Consider the following 22,621-nt stretch of genomic DNA (forward strand, 5'->3'; position numbering starts at 1 on the left):
CTGGCCACACAAGGGAACTCTATGTTTCCAACAGGTGTAGCAGCCACTTGGGGCAATGCAGACCCCAGACCAACTTGCCAGTGGAGTGGTGAGGAATGTGATTATGGTGGTCATGTGGTTTGTGACTTATAAGTGGAATGACATCAGTAAGTTACTTAACCTCTTTAAGCCTTTGCGGGCGTGGAGAGAAATAGTACCTACTTCACAGGGTTTTCCTACGAATGCATGTCTGTGCTTAGCATAGGGCCTGATACAGAGAAGGTGGTCAGTGAACATTAGCCATGCTTAGTTTTCACTTTTTTTGATTTTTTTAAATTGAGGTATAGTTGATGAACAATATTTTATAAGTTACAGGTGTATAATGTAGTGATTCATAATTTTTAAAGGTAATACTCAATTTATAGTTATAAAATATTGGCTGTATTCTGTGTTATAGAATACATCCTTATTTATTTTATACATAATAGTTTGTACTTCTTTATCCACATCCCTATCTTGCCCCTCCCCCTTCCCTCTCCCCACTGGTCACCACTAGTTTGTTCTCTGTATCTGTGAGTCTGTTTCTTTTTTGTTGTATTCAGTAGTTTGTTTTATTTTTTAGATTTAAGTGATATCATACAGTATTTATTTTTCTCTGTCTGACTTATTTCACTTAGCATAATACCCTCCAAATCCATCCATGCTATTGCAATTGGAAAATTTTCCTTCTTTTTTATGACTGAGTAATATTCCGTTGTATATATATACCACATCTTCTTTATCCATTCATCTGTTGATGGACACTTAGGTTGCTTCCACAGCATGGCTATTGTAAATAGTGCTGCTATGAACATTGGGGTGCATGTATCTTTTTGAATTAGTGTTTTCATTTTGGGGGGATATATACCCAGGAATCAAATTGCTGGGTCATATGGTAGTTCTATTTTTAGTTATTTGAGAAACCTCCATACTGCTTTCCACAGCAGCTGCACCAATGTACATTCCCCTTAGTTTTCACTTCTGTAGTAGACTCTTGTATTAAAGGAGGAACTTTCATTCATTCATTCAATCAATCATTCAATGGATATATATATTAAGAACCTACTGTGTACCAGGAGCTGAGCTAGATGAAAAACTGAGCTAGATGAACTGAACATACATAAAACAGACACAGCTCCTCATGGTTGGGGTGATGGGCGATGACTTAAACAAGTGAATTCCAGGGGAGCTGTGTGTCATTGAGCTTAAGTTGTAGACTGAACAAAGGACCTTTCATGGAGCATCATTCACATCACAGACATCGTAGAGTTGTGCAAATTTACGTGACACTTTGAAAGTAGATGGGAGTTAAGTTTCTTGTTCTTAAAAAAATCAATACCTTACAATGATTTTTCAGAAGATGAAAGTAGTGCTTTGAGGAATGGCTGTGCTTTCCTAATTTGCCTAAATGCACTGTATGGGCTGGTGGTGGACCTGGCAATGACATTAAAATATACTTGGATTCACCTATTATTAATATTCGCTTGAATATTATTATTATTCACCCATTATTAAGGCTTTGGTGGCTTGGGTGACCAATTTCATTTTGTTGAAGGGCTAAAGAGCATCCTATTTATCTTTAACCTGTCTATATAATCAATATAATAATCCTCCTCCTCTCCTCTACCTTTTCTGCACATTAGCCTTATGTTTCTGAATATTTTCTGCCTTCAGTTCACAGGAATTTAGCAAGCTCCTGAAGTCCCACTTCTTTCAGAAAACCACTCTGCAATATGTATTACAGATGGAATAATTCTCCTAGGCTAAGTTCTAAAGCAGTGATTTTTTTTTTTTTGCGGTACGCGGGCCTCTCACTGTTGTGGCCTCTCCCGTTGTGGAGCACAGGCTCCGGACGCGCAGCCTCAGCGGCCATGGCTCACGGGCCCAGCCGCTCCGCGGCCTGTGGGATCTTCCCAGACCGGGGCACGAACCCGTGTCCCCTGCATCGGCAGGCGGACTCTCAACCACTGCACCACCAGGGAAGCCCTAAAGCAGTGATTTTTATGAAGGGCTTGGTGAGGGGCATTGAGGAGAGGAGAAATAGCTGTGTATGCTTGGGAAAAACATGTTCAGTATGAAAATATATTAAGTAATATATAAAGCAGTGTATGACTCTATACATGAAATATTCTGTATTATACGGAACAATAGAAAATGTGTATTCTTTTCATTACATAATCAACAAAAAAGTAAAGCTCAACAAAATTTTCCTGCCTGGAAGATAGACTCTTCAGGGATTCTTAGGGATATTCCCATACAGGGGAACATACTAAATAAACTCTGGTTGAGACACTGGGTAATATTTTTTCCATTTATCAAAATGGAACGTGGATTAAAACAAAATTGGCAAAGAAACCAAAGGCTGGAAAATGTCTGTTTATCTGGTTTCAATTATCTTCTAAATGAACATTATTTGGGAATTCCCAAATAATAGCAATAACGATGATGGTGATGACATCGATTTTTGTGCCAGGCTCTGTGTCAGGAACATACCACATGATACCTCATCCACTCCTCACCTTGTCAAGGAGGAAGGTAAGAAAAGTTTTAGTGGTAAGACTGCTACTGTTGCCACTTCAGCCAAGCTCGGTGACTTTCCTGGGGTCGGTTAATTCTTGTCTTTCTGGGACCTGCATGCCTGCTTCGGTGCTGTTTGCTTCCTGAAAAGCAAGCCCCTTCTTTGATCCTACTTGGCAGCGTTTTTCATAAATTCATTTCCCTTCATTTAAGTGTGTTCTGCAGCCCCTAGAGGATAATTAAAAAGTTAATTTTATAATAGTTAATATTAGTGTAGCTCTTCAAGGTCAGAGTCTTCTACCAAAATCCCACTTCTTTTATATTTCCTTTTCAGCTTCCATTGTTGAGAGGTTCTGCAAAAAAGATTTCTGTTTACACACTGCTGGCAGGGAGAGAGCAGAATCTTTCCTCCATCGTTGTTTTTTGACTTTAAAAAATTTGGCTTAAAAATGTGTTTTTGTGAGATCTTCTTTTTCATTTTGTTCTGTGGGACTGATTTGTTGCTAAAAGTTTTGCCTAAAAGTTACTATTACTGAATACGTTTCCAGTAGATCCTAGACTGAGATGGCATACTTTTAGAATTTCTTTTTAGGCAGTTAAATTAGGGAAGAAATGGCCACATAATTAAAATAAAGCTGTTTGGTTGCTGACCTTTAGCATGTGTTCTCCAAAGCATAACGATTGTTTGAAATTTCACTCCGCTTTATGCTCTTAAATGGGCACCTTCAGTTGCATCAGATGCCATGCTATGTCTATCCATCCTGAACTATAACTCGTTTCTTGGTGCTGTGCTCTATCATCTATTTATTCTATGAAGGCTGGTGTTTTAGAGGACTGTATGTGAATCTACTTCTTGGTGGTGCTGGTGGCTGTAGTTAATGTTCTTACTTCCCCTGATGGCTTACACAGGAAGCTTAAGGCGCAATCAGACTATAAAATCCCGACCAGAGGAGAGACCGTAATTTCAGCTACAGACTAAGCAGATAACAGACGATGGCTATTCACTAATCAGAAAGATAAGGGAATGAGTTTGATTCCTAATTAAAAGCTTCATGGTTTAAGTCTTTTTTAAAAGAAAGCTCTGGGTCTTAGCTTATTAAGTTACATAAACAGAGTGAAGTGCCATGGGGGAGAATGGAAACTCTCCATGTGACCTATAATTAGAAAATTTCCACACAGAGAATAAAAACAGAGACTGTGTGCCACTTCCTGACCCCACTCACCCATAGAGGCTAAGCCATTGGTGGGAGACAGATAAGAAAACACCAAGGAAAGGAAACCTGAGTAGTCAGTCGGCCAGTTTGCTGTGATGTGACTCAGCCTGAGATCCATGCATGGAACATGCCCTTGTAGTTTAAATCACCTCCAAGGCAACAGTAAGGAGAAAGGCTTCCCAGTGCCAAACTCTACGCTAGGGAAGAGCAGTTGCTGTGTGATTCCTGGGTGTAAGGCAAGGAATCAGAATCCTACTCTCCTCCTTACTCATTTTGTGACTTTGGGAAAATACACTTTTCTGAGGCTCCATTTCTGCCTCTGTATCTTCCTCCTATGTATCCCCATAGATCCTGAAATAGGGTGAGAATATTGAGCCCACCAATTTGTTGGTCAGTCGATTGGTGAACTGTTTGAGGACAGAGGTGGTCTCCTAAGCACATAACACAGTGGCTGACCTATAGTAAATGCTCAATTAATATTAATTGAATAAAAATGCTCAATTAATATTAATTGAATAATGTGTGTGTGGAGAAAAGGGAACCCTTGTGCACTGTTGGTGGGAATGTAAATTTGTGCAGCCCCTATGGAATACAGTGTGGGGATTCCTCAAAAAAATTAAAATAGAACTACCATACAATCCAGCAATTCCACTTCTGGGTATTTACCTGAAGAAAACAAAAATGCTAACTTGAAAAGATATATGGAGCCCTATGTTCATGGCAGCATTATTTACATTAACCAAAGTATGGAAGCAACCTAAGTGCCCATCAGTTGATAGATTGATAATGAAGATGTGGTGTATATATATATATATATATATATATATACACACACATATATATGCAATGGAATATTACTCAGCCATAAAAGGAATGAAATCTTGCCATTTGTAACAACATGGGTGGGCCTAGAGCATATTATACTAAGTGAAATGTCAGACAGAGAATGATAAATACTATATGATTTCACTTAAATGTGGAATCAAAAAGACAAAACAACTGAACAAACATAACTAAACAGGGCTTTCCTGGTGGTGCAGTGGTTAACCATCCACCTGCCAGTGCAGGGGACGCGGGTTTGAGCCCTGGTCCAGGAGGATCCTACATGCCTCGGAGCAACTAAGCCCGTGCACCACAACTACTGAGCCCATGAGCCTAGAGTTCGTGCTCTGCAACAAGAGAAGCCACCGCAGTGAGAAGCCCGCGCACCGCAACGAAGAGTAGCCCCTGCTCGCCGCAACTAGAGAAAGCCTGCGCGCAGCAACGAAGACCCAGCGCAGCCAAAAATAAATGAATAAAGTAAATAAATTTATTAAAAAAAATAACTAAACAGAAACAGAGATAGAGTTACAGAGAACAAACAGGTGGTTGCCAGAGGGGAGGAGGATGGGAGGAAGAGAAAAATAGGTGAGGGAGATTAAGAGGCATAAAGTTTTAATTACAAAATAAATGAGTCACAGGTATGAAATACACAGTGTGGGGAGTATAGTCAATGATTATGTAATATCTTTGTATGATGAAAAATGACAACGAGGGCTTCCCTGGTGGCGCAGTGGTTGAGAGTCCGCCTGCCGATGCAGGGGACACAGGTTCGTGCCCCAGTCTGGGAAGATCCCACATGCCGTGGAGCGGCTGGGCCCGTGAGCCATGGCCGCTGAGCCTGCACGTCCGGAGCCTGTGCTCCGCAACGGGAGAGACCACAACAGTGAGAGGCCCGCGTACCGCAAAAAAAAAAAAAAAAGACAACGAGATATAGCATGGTAATAATTTTGAAATGTATAGAAATATTGTATCACTATGTTGTGTACCAGGAATTAACATAGAGTTGTAGGTCAATTACACTTCAAAAATAAGCACACAAACAAACTCGGAGAAAAAGAGATCAGAGGAGGCAGGGGTGTGGGGAGGGGAATTAGATGAAGGTAGTCAAAAAGTACAAACTTCCAGTTATAAGATGAATAATTACTAAGGATATAATGGACAACATGATAAAGCTAATTAACACTGCTGTACATTATACGTGGAAGTTACTAAGAAAGTAAATCCTAAGAGTTCTCATCACAAGGAAAAAATATTTTCTATTTTTTTATTGGAGTATAATTGCTTTACAATGTTGTGTTAGTCTCTGCTGTACAGTGAAGTGAATCAGCTATATGTATACATATATCCCCTAACTCTTGAGTCTCCCTCCCACCCCGCCATCCCACCCCTCTAGGTCATCACAGAGCACCAAGCTGAGCTCCCTGTTCTATACAGCAGCTCTCTACTAGCTATGTATTTTATACATGGTAGTATATACATGTCAGTGCTACTCTCTCAATTTGTCCCACCCTCCCCTTCCCCTCCTGTGTCCACAAATCCATTCTCTACGTATGCATCTCTTTTCCTGCCCCACAAATAGGTTCATCAGTACCATTTTTCTAGATTCCATATATATGCATTAATATACGATATTCGTTTTTCTCTTTCTGACTTGCTTCACTTGCTATAACAGACTCTAGGTTCATCCACATCACTACAAATGACCTAATTTCTTTCCTTTTTATGGCTAAGTAATAGTCCATTGTATATATGTACCACATCTTCTTTATCCATTCATCTGTCAATGGACATTTAGGTTGCTTCCATGTCCTAGCTACTGTAAATACATGGGGTACATGTATCTCTTTGAACTATGTTTTTCTCAGGGTATATGCCCAGTAGTGGGATTGCTGGGTCATATGGTAGTTCTACTTTTAATTTTTAAGGAACCTCCATACTCTTCTCCAAAGTGGCTGTATCAATTTACATTCCCACCAACAGTGCAAGAGGGTTCCCTTTTCTCCACACCCTCTCCAGCATTTGTTATTTGTAGATTTTTTGATGATGGCCATTCTGACTGGTGTGAGGTGATACCTCACTGTGGTTTTGATTTCCATTTCTCTAATAATTAGGGATGTTGAGCATCTTTTCATGTGTTTATTGGCCATCTATATGTCTTCTTTGGAGAAATGTCTATTTAGGTCTTCTGCCCATTTTTGGATTGGGTTGTTTGTTTTTCTGATATTGAGCTGCATGTGCTGCTTGTATATTTTGGAGATTAATTCTTTGTCAGTTGCTTCGTTTGCAAATATCTTCTCCCATTCTGAGGGTTGTCTTTTTGTCTTTTTTATGGTTTCGTTTGCTGCACAAAAGCTTGTTAAATTTAATTAGGTTCCATTTATTTAAGGATGTAATAGACAACATGATAAAGGTAATTCACACTGCTGTACATTATATGTGAAAGTTATTAAGAAAGTAAATCCTAAGAGTTTCCATCACAAGGAAAAAATTTGTTTTCTCTTTTTTTAATGACGTATCTACATGAGATGATGGATGTTCACTAAACTTATTGTGATAATCATTTCATGATGTATGTAAGTTAAATAATTGTGCTGTACACCTTAAACATATAGTGCTGTATGTCAATTATATCTCAATAAAATTGGCAAACAAAATCCTGGTATGGTGACTGGCACATAGTAGGTGCTGGTTAGAATTTTGGTCCTATTTCCCTGATACTTTTTTTTTTTTCCTTAAAAAATATGTCACTAGGACTTCCCTGGTGGGGCAGTGGTTAAGAATCCTCCTGCCTATGTGGGGGACATGGGTTTGAGCCCTGGTCGGGGAAGATCCCACGTGCCACAGAGCAACTAAGCCTGTGTGCTACAACTACTGAGCCTGTGCTCTAGAGCCCGTGAGCCACAACTGAAACCCGCGCACCTAGAGCCCATGCTCTGCAATGAGAAGCCACCGCAATGAGAAGCCTGCACACCACAACGAAGAGTAGCCCCTACTCGCTGCAACTAGAGAAAGCCCCCATGCAGCAACAAAGACCCAGCGCAGCAAATAGTATAAAAAAAAAAAGCTGGTGGCAGAAGTATGTATAGACTCTGATCCCATTTATATAAAAATGCACACATATATAAATTTGTGTACACATAGAAAACGTCTGAGTATGCTGAATGCAAAAACCACTGTCAAGAGGAGATACTTTGGAGAGTAGAATTTGGCGGAGTGTAGTGGGAGAACTTTAACGTTTTTCTTTACAAAGTTTCATAATACTTTATATTACAAACTCCTGTGTTATTTGAATTATCATGGATATTTTTTAAGAATAAATGAGGGAAAAGTTGTAATGAGAGAAAGTAACACATAATGTAAGGAAGAGAATTAGAACCATCAGTACTCAAAAGAAGAACATTAGTTGCCTTTGGAAGTCGTGAGTTCCCCTTCTCTGGAGATATCTGAAGTTTACTTTAATGGTTACACTTATCACCATTTTAAACCATAATCCTGGGCCAAAAAGCAGGAATTAGGCTATTTCTATTACTCTTTGTTATAAGATTTCCTCTGCTGATGTTGTTTTCTTTATTCTTTTTAGTTGTAGGATTATCATGGGACATTTCCTGAATGGCTGCTGTGTTGTAGACATCGTGCTTTACATACGCAATCTCATTTAATTCTCACAATAATGCATGATAGCATGATTATTATTTCCATTTTATGGATGAGGAAACTGAGGCCAAGAGAGGTAAAACAACTTACTCAGTGTCACAGAGCTAGTAATGTGGTGAAGATTTGGGGTGTCAAGTCTTTAATATCCTTTTTTTTTAAGCATCTTTGACCTCTCCCATATTACATCCAAAAATGTGACCTTGGTAATCACCTCCTCTCTAAAGACAGTTTCTGATTAGTCAAAGCCAACAATCATAATAAAACATTTTAATGAACATTTTTCCTCCTCATCGTAGCTGGTATGATGATTTGGAACTTCTTCGTGTGCTTTTTAGTATTCATCTTTCTGAAGAAATGACCTTGACCCTGGTGGGACAGGCAGGGCATTTATCTGCCTGGGTGGGTGGGGTGGGAAAACATGAGGGGAGGGTGCGGAGATTAGAAATCTTACGTATAAAGTGCAAAGACAAAGGTGCAAGTAACAATCCCTCCTGACATTGCAAATAAAATTGCATTCTGCCTACAGAGAGCCGTTGTTCTGAGGAGGGCTTTTCTAAATTCCTTCATTTCCCCCTAAAATACACAAAGGAAAAGGCCTTGCTTTTTTGACTAGGGATGAGAAAGCCTGGTTAGTAACTCTGCCATATAACACTGGGTAGTAAATGAATATCCCACTCCTTTCTACCCCAAGGAGCGATGGGAAGAAGAGAAGTGGGCAAGAGAGAAAAGGGAGAGAGGGGAGAAGCAGGAACCTGTCCGCTCTGCTCTGGGTTGAAACTTCTGAGGGAGGATTTGTGTTAAATGCAGCCAGAGTAGTTTCAGGGAGTCTGAGGGCTGGGCCCTGCCCTGCTTTGTGGGCAAAGCCTGGGACAATTGTAGTCTCCTGAGAGAGGCCCTCAGTGCATCAGACTCTGGAAAAACTGGGCGGCCTTCGGACCTGATATCTGAGGGAGGCTTCTGGTGGAATAGGGTTCCCAGTTTCTTGAGGTGCTAAGGCTGGAGTGGCGGGCAATCTAGAGAATCCGGTGGGCCTAGGCTGCAGAGTAGGTCTCAGAAGGTGGTCGGCTGTGGGAGGTTGGCAGGCCTCCTCTTGACCCGTCTCAGGCCTGCTTATGGACTGGAGGACCACGTCAGTGGAAGGAATGGAGACTTGGCCTTTGTAAGGCCCCGAAGCCAGGAATTTGAGGGAGGGATGTTTGTATGGGAACCCGAAGGCTGCCGAGGGACCCCAAAGTTGACGTAGCCTGAACTCACTGAAGACCAGCACCAGGCCACCTGGCTCCTGGGGCAGGGGAAGTCACATCCCTTTCTCCACACATGCAGACCCCCTCCAGACCTCACCCAGTCCCCATCCAGCCAGGGAGGAGCTGAATGGCTCAGAAATCTGAGACTGAGCCTTATCTGGAGCGATACTGTCTAATGGAACATTCTGCAATGATGCGCACATTCTAAATGTCCACTATGGGAGCTATGAGCCACGTGTGGCTATCAAACACTTAAGACATGGCTAGTGACTCTGAGGAAATGAATTATTTTTCATTGTTAGCCATTATTTTTATTGTAAAAAAACAATTTAACAATATAAAAGGAGAATTTATTAAAATAGGAAACAGTACCACTCATAATCCTTACACCCTAACATAAAGTTATTTGTATATAATCTTTGAGTCTTATTCTTTTGTATGTGTACTTTTACATTTTTAAAATCAACACATTCAAGATAAAAATCAACTTTTAATTATTTTATCTCTAAGGATATCTAGGAAGAGAGCTAAAATATTTCTGAGTAAAGGGCAGTGAAAATAAACTTTGTTTTGTAGTTTTTTGAGAATTATTTTAAAGAATTCAAAGGGAAATCGAATGATACAGCTGTGTGGAGAACTGAATTTTAAATATGAACTAATTAACATTTAAAATTAGATAGCCACAAGTGGCTAGTGACTACCATACCGGATAATGAATATATTACAGGGGCTATTTAATGTACTGAATTGAACCATGTTTTAAAGTAGAAAGGATGAAAAGGTAATGTTTCCCCTCTAATAAGTGGTTATTGTAAAGAAGAATGGGTTAGTTACAGATAAAATAAGGAAATTACCTCTTCTCTGTGTATCCAATGGTTGTGAGATACATTTTTGACTCCACTCTATATTATTGCTAATGAACGTGTGTTCATTGTTGAAAAATCTGGAAAATACAGGTGAGCTAAAAGGAAAAATTAATATCTAGAGTTCCACCTTTTTCCTTTTTATTTTAATAAATAAATGTGACCGTCCAGTCTGGTCACATGTGCGTGTAGGTGTATATATGTGTGTATGTATAATTATTTTTAAGAATGGAATTATAGTGTCCTATTGTTTTATAATTTGCTTTTCCCCTGATTTATATCACAAATGATCCCCAAATGAAAACACTGAGGCTGTCTTCAGTGTTTCCGGCTCATGAGCGATGCTTTCATAAATGTCCTGGTGGCTAAATCTTTGTGCACAGCCATAACTGTTTTCTTGGTACTGCTCTCCTGGATCCCATGTCCCCCTGACTTCCATAAAATCTCCATGGCACATTCATTGTCCCCTTCCCTTCAACCAACCAATCCACCTTGCTCTTTTTCTCCCTCAGGAACCCCACCTTATCCCACTGTGAAGGAATCAGAGGAAGATTATTTACTTCACTTGAGTCTAGTTGAATATTCACCAGGATTAATCCAGATGGGAGAAGGCAGGTCCTGTCTCCTGGTTGGGAGTGGGGTTCTCCGCTTGTCTCCACATAAAATTTAAGAGGTAAAGAGGCCATATGGTTGTTTCCTGTTTATGGAAACCTCATCTTTCTTCACCTGTCCTTCCTGTTCCCTCTTCCTGTCTTTGCCTTCACGTGCACCCCGCGATTTCCTGTTCTGTGACCTGCCGTGAGGCTTCTCTGAGCTCACGGTGGGAATGTTTGAGAGAATCCTCACCAGGTAGGATCACTGTGAATTCCACTTAACTCGGCTATAACTTAGTTACAACCCCCCCTTTCTAATTTGACTGATTTCCACACTTTAGAAATGTTTCCCCAGCCTGACACCATTCTCCTGGTGGCAAGCCGTGGCTCTACTGTCACCTCTCTGACAGATCCTTTAAATTACTAAACGGTGACAGGAGTAAAGGGAATAGGAGAGTCATTCATCGCTGATAATTGTCTTCACGTTGTATGAATCATCTGTCTCTATTTGTATGCCAAGGTGATTAAGAAGTTACTGTAAAGAGTTGCTGTAAAAATTATTTTACTCTTTTTATTCTGGAAAGGCAATACATGCACAAGGCATGAAATTAAGAGAACGTGAAAAGGTATAGAGTGAAAATTAATTCTCCCTTTTACCCCCATCCCCAGAGAGGTTTTCTTTCCAGAGGTAACTGTTGTTGTTATCAGTTTCTTGTGTTGTTATCAGTTTTTTGAGGACCTGCGATGTCCAGTAAGGACACCCTGCCATATGTGCCGATGCGTATGTAGCTGCACTGAACACACAAAAGGTAGCTAGTCCAAACTGAGATGCGCTGTAAGTGTAAAACGCACACCATATTTTAAAGACGTGTGAAGGAGAGCATGTAAAATAGCTCATAAATAATTTTTGTATTGATTGCATGTTGAAGTGACAATATTTTGGATATTCTTTTTTTTTTTTTTTTTTTTAATTTTTATTTATTTATTAATTTATTTGTTTATGGCGGTGTTGGGTCTTCATTTCTGTGCGAGGGCTTTCTCTAGTTGCGGCAAGCGGGGGCCACTCTTCATCGCGGTGCGCGGGCCTCTCACTATCGCGGCCTCTCTTGTTGCGGAGCACAGGCTCTAGAGCACAGGCTCAGTAATTGTGGCTCACGGGGCCAGCTGCTCTGCGGCATGTGGGATCTTCCCAGACCAGGGCTCAAACCCGTGTCTCCTGCATCGGCAGGCAGATTCTCAACCACTGCGCCACCAGGGAAGCCCCTATTTTGGATATTCTTAAGCGCCTTTTACCCGTTTCTTTTTACTTTCTTTGTAACAACTAGAAATTTTTAAATTAACATATGTGGCTCACATTTGCAGCTTGTATTATGTTTCAGCCCAAAAGTGGAGGACACTTAGATTGTTTCGAGTTTTCTTCTGCCCACTTTTTACAGATGATGCTATAATAAATAGCCTTTTATATTATCACACTGATGCAGTTGGATAAGCTAGATCAAATAATATTTACTTTTTTTTTTTTTTTTTTTTTTTTGCGGTACGCGGGCCTCTCACTGCTGTGGCCTCTCCCGCTGCGGAGCACAGGCTCCAGACGCACAGGCTCAGCGGGCCCATGGGCCCAGCCGCTCCGCGACATGCGGGATCCCCCCAGACCAGGGCACGAACCCGTATCCCCTGCATCGGCAGGCGGACTCTCAACCACTGCGCCACCAGGGAAGCCCTATTTACATTTTTAATTTTGACAAATGTTGTCCAGTTTGTCTCCTGAGAGGATGTGACAACTTATACACCCATAAGTTTGCTCATGCCCCTTACCTCCCTAACACGTGTAGTATCAAACATTTGGATCTTTGCCAATCTGATAATTGGCAAACTCTATGGTTAGTTTAGACTACCTGGTCAAGTATCTTAGTTTAAAATATATCTAAGAATAATGATTACTAACTTTATGTAGCAAATTATCATTTCCAAAGCATTTTCATATGTTTCCTCATTCAATTCTTACAATAACCTGGTGATACAAGCATTTTAGCTAGAAGCAAACTGAAGCTGAGATAAGGAGGAGAAATGAACCTCTGTGTGTGGTGAATACTTTATATACATAAATTCATTTAATTCTCAACACAATATGGAAGCAGATTTTATAGGCTTTATGATTCCCATTTTACAGATGAGGGCACTGAGGTTCAGCATGGTTAGGTGACTCACAGAAATCACACAGCAAATAGAGGGGCTAATGGTGCAACTTTGCTGTCAGACTAGCGTGAGTGAACTACCTTACTAGCTGTGTGAACTTGGACAAGTGTATTTATATGTAAAATTGGGAGAATAAAAGTACCTACCCTATGGAGGGGTGTCAAAATTAATTGAGGTGGTGTATATAAATAGCACAGTGCCTGGCACACAGCAAGCCCTTAAACAAATGTGTGTATGTGTATACATGTGTGTATGTACATGTATGTGTGCATTTGTGTGTGTGTGTGTGTGTGTGTGTGTGTGTGTATGCATGCCAGGATTCAAACCCAGGTTCTTGGTTTCCTGAGCCCTCACCTCTTTGTTTTCCCCCTCCCAATGACTCAGTCTGTCTAGGCAGTAAGCTCAGTTTTCTGACCCAGTTATTATCTTTGTGTGAGTCGGGAAGGGCAGGAGCAGAGGGGAGGGGAGGCATTTCCAGGTTTTCATGTGCCTGCCACCTCCTCTCCAGCCAGGGGAGAGGTTGACCCTTTCTGTACCTGATTATCTTCTTCATCAAATGGGTCATGGGGCAGTATTGATAAGGTGGAGATTCTTACAAGCTGTCTTTGACGTCTTGGAGCAAAATAATTTGCAAGTCACATGGACTTGTGAGTGAAAAGGTGACTACGCTTGTACTAGGGACTCATGTGGAAGTTGCCCATGGCTCAGGGACACTCTTGATTAGGGTAGGCTAGTACTGGCATACTTAGATGCCTCCAAATCAAGTAAATAATTATAATCCAATAAACTGCAGTTGTGAAGTTGAGCAGAACCTTCTGTGATTTTAGAAGGGTCTTTATTCTTTCCCTTTTGGAAAAAAAATGACAGGAAGTAAGTGATCAGGAAGTGCAGGAACAATAGGCTTTTCCTGGAAGAGTGGCTCTGAAGTGATGACTAAACATTCAGACATGCTGGGCTTCACCGGCAGAGGCTGAGGCCATGGCCACAGCGGAGAGAGGGGCCATAGGTAACTTCGGAGAGAGGGACAGTTCAGCTGAAGTGTATTATTGACTACTCCCTATTTGGTGGAAATAAGTGAGAGATTAGGGCAAGGTTACACTGGACCTGGAGACCATCACATAGTTAACTGGCAAAAACTGCTGCCTGACTTGAAGCCTTGAAGGAGTTCTTAGTATCAGTCAGGAACAGCCAAGAGAGAATGCTTTCATTTGCTTCGGTAAAGGAAACGTCCTAGAGGTTTTTGAAATGTCTTAAAAACGGTAGCAGACAGCGCAGGTCTGTTGTCTGTTGGTCTTCCATCTTTTAATCCTCTGAATTCTGTTTTGAAAGACCTTGTATGACTAGCAACGTTTATTAAGCCAAGTTGTTTTTCTTTTTATAATTAATCATGATTTGTAAAAAATAAAACTACCCCTCTGAATGCCTCATCAGCCTGATGTAATCCGTGTGATCACGCTGAATTAATGTAATCTGGGGCAGGAGAAGAGACACACGATGCTTAAGGTATGCTAAGCTGCCTGCTTACCAGCGAATGCATGATTTTTCCTAGGCTTTGTGACATGTTGACAAACCGCTCTGGAGCCCTTCTTTCTAGCTCCTCAGACCCTTTAGAGAACCAGGAGCCTTAGCATCTGTTTTGTAGGGGTTCCTAGGAAAGGAGAAGGTCCCTTTCCAATGGAGCATGAGATTGAAGTAACAGTAACGTTTTATTTCTTTGAAAAATATTTAAAGATTATAAAGAAAAAAAATTATTCATAATCTTACCACTTCAACAAATTATATAAGAAGAGTATCTTCTTCAGCTCTCTCATTTCATGTCCCTGAGGTAACATTGTGAAGAAACAAGGTGTATATTCCTCTCATTTCTTTTCTTAACTGTGTAATTATACACACACACACACACACACACACACACACACACACACACACACTTTCTGCTTTCTTAAACAGAATGGGATGCAGTTTGCTGTTTTTTACTTGATTCTCTACATTAGCACTTAGAATTTTTCTTTTTTAAAAATGGTTACAAAATAGTTGACATCTAACAAAGTTCGTTACGTGCTATTTATTCTTCTAAGCATTTCCAAGTATTAACTAACTTTAATGCTCACAACAACCTCTGAGGTAGCCACTTTTCTCACTCCCATTTAACAGAGGGAGGAGCCTGAGGCCTTGAGAGGCTGCGTGATTTGCCCAGGATCATAAACATTAGTGCAGCCAGGACCCCAGCTCAGTCAGTTCGGCTCTATCACCCACACAGCTCACTCTTCCGCTCACATTTGCAGCCACTCTGCCATGGATGGACCATAGCTTAGTCAGCCTTTCCAATTTTTTTCTTCTTTGTTATTTCAGTGCTTAATAAATACCTCTGTACATACATCTTTATGTCCTTTTGCTTTTCTGTCTGAAGTGTTATCTCCTACAAGTGGGATTGCTGGGTCAAAGAATAGATTATATAAAATTTGAATTAAAGTTATTTTTTCTTCTGGTTTTATTGAGATATAATTGACATACAGCACTGTATAAGTTTAAGATGTACAGCATAATGATTTGACTTACATACATCATGAAATAATTGCCAAGTTTAGTGAATATCCATTATCTCATATAGATACAAAATAAAAGAATAAGAAAGACAATTTTTTCCTCATGATGAGAACTCTTAGGATTTTCTGTATAATTTTCAGTGTTAATTATATTAACATTATATTAATATAATTATATATTATATAATATAATATATATAATTATATATTATATATTATATATTATATATTATATTATATATTATATAATTATATATATTATATTAATATAATGTTATTATTAACATTATATTAGAGTGTTATTATATTAACCATGTTGTATATTATAATTTATATATATTATGTTAACCACATTGTACATCCCTAGTATTTACTTATAACTGGAAGTTTGTACCACCTTCATCCAATCCGCCCTGTAGTTTTAATTATTCCTCACGTTTTAACATGCCTTACATCAAAGAATACAGTCTATACAATTTTTATATCAAGTGTTTGCTTAGTGGACGTTCTAAAAAGAGGATCATAGCTTTACTTAAAAATATAAACATAGGGGCTTCCCTGGTGGCGCAGTGGTTGAGAGTCCGCCTGCCGATGCAGGGGACACGGGTTCGTGCCCCGGTCCGGGAAGATCCCACATGCCGTGGAGCGACTGGGCCCGTGAGCCATGGCCGCTGAGCCTGCGCGTCCGGAGCCTGTGCTCCACAATGGGAGAGGCCACAACAGTGAGAGAGGCCCGCGTACCGCAAAAAAAATATATATATATAAACATAGTCTGATCGTGGAACAACAGACTAGGCAATATGTGGATTTTCTAGGTCCCTTCTTTCTTCTCAGCATTTTCGTGTCATGTCACTGCTCTGCCACTTATTAATAGGTTAACCTTGGGCAAGTTAAGCCAAATTTCCTCATCTGGAAAGTGGGGTTAACGAGAGTATCTCATTCTGTGGAAGTATTGCGAGGACTGAATCAAATAATTCACGCCCAGCATTTGACATTGTGCCTGGCACACAGGAGGCCTGAGTCAATGTTAGCAGGGAGCTGAGGCAGCAGCACAAATCAACATCAAGAGTGGACAGTTTGGGGGCTTCCCTGTTGGCGCAGTGGTTAAGAGTCCACCTGCCAAGGCAGGGGACACGGGTTCGAGCCCTGGCCCGGGAAGATCCCACATGCCGCGGAGCAACTAAGCCCCGTGAGCCACAACTGCTGAGCCTGAACTCTAGAGCCTGCACGCCACAACTACTGAGCCCACGTGCCACAACTACTGAAGCCTGTGCGCCTAGAGCCCGTGCTCCTCAACAAGAGAAGCCACGACAATGAGAAACCCGCGCACCACAACGAAGAGTAGCCCCCGCTCACCGCAACTAGAGGAAGCCTGCGCGCAGCAGTGAAGACCCAACACAGCCAAAAATAAATAAATTTTTAAAAAAAGGAGTGGACAGTTTGTTAGCAATCAAACTGGGTTCAATATGCAAGAGATTTCCGAAACAGAGTATGGAGAAGGCTTCTGAAGATTACAACCAGGTTATCTGGCAGTTGGAGTGAATGGGGTGAGAATTTCATGAAATTGACCACTAAGTGGGATGCCATAGGCAGCCCCTTCTGAGTTGCCCTCCATTCAGAAAATCCCCTCCACGGCCCATCCAGCATCTCTGACCAGCTGGCTTCTCTTCTTCCTCCTGACTTCAAGGTTCTATCTTCTACCTTTGCCATTTCTTGTCTACAGCCTCTCCCCGGTGATCTGTTTATGCTTCGGTGGTTACAGAAACTTAGAGAATAATTAAGGACAGGGGAGAAAGAAGTGATTTTTTTGTTATGAGGATGGGAGGAAAGAGGGTTGAGAACGTTGGCCAACTTGGAGGTGGGGGTAGGGCAGGAAGGAATTCAGTTTAAAATGTCACCTTTTGGACTTGATTTTCACCATTGGCTTTTTGAGTCTCGGTTAATTGAGTCTTTTTGCCAAAATGATAAAATGCTCCCCTTTTGCATTTGGGGTAAGTTGATAGGAATTAATCAGACTCTGTGAAGTGTGTAGAGGAGTGTATGACCTATCTAGGTATGTGTGGGAGTAGTTCCACCAGATGTGAAAGTCAAATTAGCACAGTTGCTCCCTGCAGCTGGGGGGAAGGTTTATCTGGGAAAGAGGCTGAATCTGTTGGCTAAAGCAAGCCTTTGGGTTTTATCCATGGTTTCTCATATTCCATGCATTTAATAATTAAGAGTTGGCTCCATACCAGTAATGTGGAGCCTCAGAATTAATACGTGGGAGTTTGGGTGCATAACATTTTGATGCTTATTATTACCTGGAGATAACTACTGGGTCTGTAAGACTAGCCAGGAAATCTCATAAAAAGAGTTCCTTTGTTGATATACTGGCTCCTGTTTTATTGTATTTGGTGGAGCAATCTAATGAAAATAATAATTTTTACTTTTCTGGTTTATTTGTGGGTTCAACTGAGAAGCTAAGGAACGCAATACTGAAAAAAGGACCAGGGGGAAAATGAATTAATGAAGCCTCCCCAAGCTCTGAGTGAAGAATACTATCGAGGCCATCTGTGGTCTGCCTGCCCAGTGCCCTTCGTCTCCACAGGGTCCATCTCTTTCTGCGGGAAAATCACATCTCCCTGACCCTGATCTTATGGTTTGGACGGAGAGGGCACTACCTCCTGGCTCTGGTGGGAACTCAGTTTCAACCAATAACACCACATCCCTCCGGTCACAGTAACTAATTCTGGGGCTGGCCCTTGACCAATGCCAGATCAGACAGAGGCAAGCCTGAGCCTCTTGCTCAAATCCGTGGGATTGCTAAACTGGCAGCACATACGCCCAGAGCTTCTGGAAGTCATCCTGCTACCACAGGAGGGGAGCCTGCCAGAGAAGAAATCCAACATAAAGGAAAACAGAGCCAGGGATGGATACTAATTCCTGATGACACCATATGAGTATCTGGATCCAGCTGCACTTACAGCCAGAACCACTTGGATGTTTGTTATCTAAACAAATAAGTCTTTTGTTGTTGTTGTTAAGTCAGTAATAACTTGAATTCTAAGTATTCTATACCCAGAAAGGAAGAATCTATCCGTATACAAATTTATAGCCTAGAGAAATAAAATGTCAGACTCTTCTGTTAATCTTCCTGGTGTCGAAAAAAGAAAGATATCTCAGTGATGAGACTGTTGGCTAGTTTCCAAAATGTGTCAGGATGAGGAATCATATTATTCTTCTCCTTGCTCCCAAATATGTTTCTGACAGCCACACGGTGTTCAGATAGCCAGTGTTTGTGTAGAAATCCCCTGTCTGTCCAGCCTTATCATGTTCAGCGGATCTCTGTTTGCAGAGACTAGGTGTCCCTTCTCCCTCTTTTGCCTTTGCTCAACACATCCTGTGTCTTATCTGGAGCTCCTGGAGGCCAAGTTTCTCTTTTCAGATGAGCACCTCCCCATGTTAACACATGAATCATGCTGACAATACAGAGGATCCTTACCCTCCAGGTCCTGAGGAAAAGAGAAGGCTTGGAAGGCTTATGTAGCTGTATGGTGACAATCTACAGAGAGAGACATAAGACTGCTGAGACCACACATGCAAATGGAGCTTGACTTCAGCCCTATGTTAGGAGAATCATTTTCCTGAGAGAACAGAGTTAGTGCCACCCGTCTGTTGCCAAGAGCCATCTCTTAGACCCTTGATGTGGGATTGTGAAATAGAGTTGGCCTAATGACAAGGGGGCATAAAAAGTGGAACTTCCTCACTCCAAATGTCTAATTTATATGGTAGAAAACTATGCTCAATTTGTAAGAATTTATTTCATATTCTGCACCAGTTTGCAATGGTCATATGAGACCCAGCACTGGCCTGAGCATCTCTAGATTAGGGATTGGGAACTCAAGTGCCTGCAGGTGCCAGGAAGCTGGCAGAGTTGGGTGAAGTGGACTGGGTGGGGCCTGAGCACTTGCTTGCATGATTCAAGGGAGCTGTCACCATTCAGCTCCATCTGAGGGTCATGTGCACGTGCAGCATGCACTCTGTGCTGTTGGATCTTACATGCTTCACCAGAGGGCCTGGAACCCAGAAGTCATCCATTTGCAACCTCTGACTTGATAATAACATAGGTGATTGTTCCAGGTGGCTGGATGTTGGGTTGGGTTTAAACCTAATTTAGTTCACTTTGAATAGGACCCAAAGTGTTGTGGTTTAGAGCACAGACTCTGGTGTCAGGCCAACCTGGGTTTGTGGCCTGGCTTTGACATTTACTAATGTTTTGACCTTAGCCAAGGAATGTAACATCTTGGAGATGCAGTTTTCACATTTGTAAAATGGGGTTGCATCTGGCTGTGGGTGGGCTTGGGGGTAGCAGAATTTGAGGTTAAGTGACATGATGCTCTTAAAGCTCTTATGCAGTGGTTTTGTAAAAGTGTAAAGCTTTCATAAATGCTAGCAGTTCTATGACTAGAGCTGACAGAAATCCAAGTAAGAAGTTGTTCTTTTATTCTCCAGAAGTATAAAGTCAGAGAGACAATACTGTGTAGTGGTTAAGAGGTACAAACCCTGGAGTCAAATCTTGCTCTCTTTCTAGCCATGAGACCTTAGCCTCTGTTTTCTCATCTGTAAAATGGAGATCTAAGGTTGTCTATCCCCAAAGAGTCTAAATGATTATGTGATTTAACACTTACAACTGAGTTCGCATTCCTAAAACCTTTAGAACAGAGCCTGACACACAGGAAGGGTTATGGGAGTGAAAGTTTACAATACTGTGATTGCAGTGAAGTTTTAATAGCTCTTGTAACTTTGTCATTTGAGTAACACTGTATACATATCCTGGAACTTGTCGTTTACATTATACTAACTTTAATAACACCTGATGCAATTATTTTTAACGTAAAGAGTTACAAAAGCTTATTCACTATTATAAAGGCCACTTCAAATCCACAGTGAAAGGTATAAAAATGTAGAGTATAAAAAAATGAATGCAATTATGTCAAGTTCTTTAAAAGCAGGTTTTACAAAACTCATCTAGATGAGAGTCACGTACATTAGGAAAAAAATAACAATTTGTTGAGAGCCTGTTTTGTGCAATGCACGTGGTGAAGCCTAGAATCAAAGCAATAAATGGGGAAAGGTAAACACCTCTACTTCAAGCCAATATCCATGTCCACACACACTAGCATATTGTCGGTATGGGGACATTTCCTGAGATCTTTTTCTACCTTCAGAAGTTACCTGGTAGCGCTGGGGTACAGGGGATAAAGATCAGTACTAGTGAGTTCAGAAGTAATGCAGACAAAGTTGCTTCCAGGGCGGGTATAGGGACTCAGCCAGGAGGTGTCCGGGGTCTTGCACGGTGGGAAATGGGAAAGAGGACCAGTGGAGGGGTTGGGCGTGCTCCTTCGGTGTTTCTTCTTCCCAAAGCCTGCGGGGAGAGTGCGTCTCCAAAAGATTTCGATCTGAATTTCGTGGGAGTCTGAAAGTAGGGGAGACTGGCATCTTAAGCCCCGCCTGGAAGCGCGTGCAAGAGCCCAGGGAGAAGGGGAGGGAGGGGGTGACCGGGAGGCTAGGGGTGCGGAGGAGGCTCCATCCCGGACGAGGGCCGCGGGGTCCAGAGCTGGATGGAGGCCGAGGAGCGCAGGCTGCCGGCTTGCTGGGCGTCGCAGAAGCCAAGTGGGAGAGGCGCGTTTCCTGGCCCACAGTGGCACCCTCCACCGAGATCAGACCGGGCTCCGGGACATCCGCCCGGGGCCCCCAGGCAGAACCCCCCTCGGCAGGTCCTGTCGAGGCCTCCACGAGGTCCCAGTAACCCGCAGCCCTGCTGGCCCACGAAAGGGGACCGCCACCACCTCGCCGTGCACGGAATGCCCTCCCACTCCGCGCCAACTCCAAGCCCAGAGTCACCGTCGGCTGCCTGCTCTGGGAAGGAAGGGAGCTAACTGAAATGAGACGTTGATTAACCAAAAAGGGGTGGGAAGTTAGGGAATCGGCCTGAGATGTGATTACGGGAGGCACTTACCAGCTGGAAAAGGGCAAAGGAGGTTGTCCACAGAGTAGCTGGTGGCAGTTATTTTAAAAAGTAAAAACATCTCATGTGTATGCACTTCTGATGAACTGAGTTACACACGCACAGGCAGGGCTGCTTTTGCAGCTCAGCCAGCTTGGATGTTGGTGTCAGCAAGCTGCTTTACTTGTGGGGCGACCTCAGGTGAGCAGTCATTTAACTTCCCTGAGGCTTAGTTTCTTCTTTGTTAATGTGAGGCTGACATTAACCTCTTAGCTACATCACAGGGTTCTGTTTAGGGGCAACTGAGGCAATTTCTGAGTGAAAGTTCAGAATCATCAAGTATTGTATAAACCTTAGCTCTCATTAAATGAATTTCAAATTCACTCCTCCCCATGCTTTCTGATTCATCTCATGATTTAGGGTATAACTGCTTAAAGTGGAGAGTTGAATATTCAGTTCAATTTGATAAATATTTATTGAATGACTCCTGTTGCAAAGAGCTGTCTATAGAATTTGATCAGTGTGGACAACTGGTCTGAATCACGTGAGCCTCCTTTAGGATTTTGTCAGTGGCTTTTGGGAGGGTTGGGTATCTATTACTGACATGTCATCTTCAACTGTTCAGTTCATTTTCTGCATGATTGCCTGTTGACCTTCCATTTTTTACTATGGAAAATACCTGTTATGATGATGAATAATTGGCTTTGTTTCCAAGTTATTTCCTATACCTAATTTATTCTTATTTAGAATTGTAATCAAACACTATTCAGTGGTTTAATGGTGGGCTTCATAGTTCAAGCTGAGACTGACTTTATTCAAGGGGGAGAATACAATTTTATTTATGCTATTTCAGGTTAGGTTATTTTCAAATAGTTGAATAAAGCTAAATATATTAAATATGTACATAAACTTGAGAACTCTAAAGAGAGAAAAATCCTTCTGCAAACAACTACATAATAGTTTGGAGG

The 22,621-nt window shown here is 41.6% G+C and overlaps 1 long non-coding RNA gene across 3 annotated transcripts in view; it reads left to right on the forward strand.

The window, feature by feature from the left end:
• The window catches only part of LOC117200823 (uncharacterized), a 133,160-nt gene extending 114,365 nt beyond the window's left edge, over positions 1 to 18,795 (forward strand). Inside the window, exons 6-8 of one of the 3 annotated variants that reach the window (XR_007477035.1) lie at positions 8,152 to 8,301; positions 10,845 to 11,005; positions 18,127 to 18,795. This is a non-coding gene — a long non-coding RNA (uncharacterized LOC117200823). Of the gene's footprint in view, positions 1 to 2,491; positions 2,554 to 8,151; positions 8,302 to 10,844; positions 11,006 to 18,126 lie in introns of all 3 variants that reach the window. The other 2 variants (XR_007477036.1, XR_007477034.1) reach the window with 2 other exon arrangements.
• The last annotated feature ends 3,826 nt before the right edge of the window (positions 18,796 to 22,621 follow it).

The sequence above is a fragment of the Orcinus orca genome, chromosome 4, assembly GCF_937001465.1.
Source record: "Orcinus orca chromosome 4, mOrcOrc1.1, whole genome shotgun sequence".
In the NCBI taxonomy this organism is placed as follows: Eukaryota; Metazoa; Chordata; class Mammalia; order Artiodactyla; family Delphinidae; genus Orcinus; species Orcinus orca.